Source organism: Cetorhinus maximus, unplaced genomic scaffold (assembly GCF_964194155.1).
Source record: "Cetorhinus maximus unplaced genomic scaffold, sCetMax3.hap1.1 HAP1_SCAFFOLD_1165, whole genome shotgun sequence".
NCBI lineage: Eukaryota > Metazoa > Chordata > Chondrichthyes > Lamniformes > Cetorhinidae > Cetorhinus > Cetorhinus maximus.
In genome coordinates this window covers 57,847-58,774 of record NW_027597107.1, presented here as the reverse complement: position 1 = coordinate 58,774, position 928 = coordinate 57,847, and the positions used below count along the sequence as shown (strand labels likewise).

The 928-nt window shown below is 46.2% G+C and overlaps 1 pseudogene; it reads left to right on the top strand.

Moving 5' to 3' along the window:
- Positions 1 to 490: 490 nt before the first annotated feature.
- Positions 491 to 667, top strand: LOC144675814 (U2 spliceosomal RNA; annotated as a pseudogene).
- Positions 668 to 928: the final 261 nt, after the last annotated feature.

Genomic DNA, 928 nt, shown 5'->3' with positions numbered 1-928 from the left:
TTCATCCCGAGCAGTTCTGTGACACAGGACTCTGTGCTCTACGGGCTGTTCCCAGGGACACACACCGAGACAAACATCGACTGCAGCTGGAGGATCATCAACTCGGTGAAAGAGGCGCTTTGGTCTGCCCGAAACTTGTTGGTCTTCCACACAAAGAGTTGTCCCCGACCGATTGTTGCGGACTGGCACAATCCAAAGTCCAGGACTACGTGCTGAGGGACGCACTAAAGCTTGGGGCAGCTGCCGCAAAGGCGCAATGGGGAAGGGTCGCTGTCTAAGACCTTTCTACCACAGCGCACCGAGAGACTGGGAACTGTTTGGAGCCCCTCGGGCTGTACAGATCAAAATGAAAGGCTGTAAATGACTGTAATATTGTTTGTACTGATGCACCTGGTGATACATTTTGTAAAAGTTTAACCTGGATTGTACCCTTGTAATGTTGTTTTTGAAATGGTTTTGAATGTGGTTGAAGATATTTTATGAATAAAGTATATTTTTACAAATAAAAAAAAAATCTGTTCTTATCAGTTTAATATCTGATACGTCCCTTATCTGGGGACCATATATTAAATTGATTTTTGGAGCAGGGAGATGGAATAGGGGCTTGCTCCGTCCACTCCACGCATCGACCCGGTATTGCAGTATCTCTGGGAATGGTGCACCACCCCTTTCCAGGGGATTTTCAATGCTAAAAATAGTTTTCTTACAAACATCTGCTTTCTTTACTTTTCAACATGCACATCTTTCAAAACACAACTTTCTTTCTTTCTCATCGCTTCTCGGCCTTTTGGCTAAGATCAAGTGTTGCAGGGGCGACACCATGGTCCTGCCAAGGCAAGGTCGGGATGGAAGGGCGATAACGAATCGCAATCCAAATCCATACCGTGGGTTACCTATCACCGTCCGAGTCACGGTGAACCACAGCGAA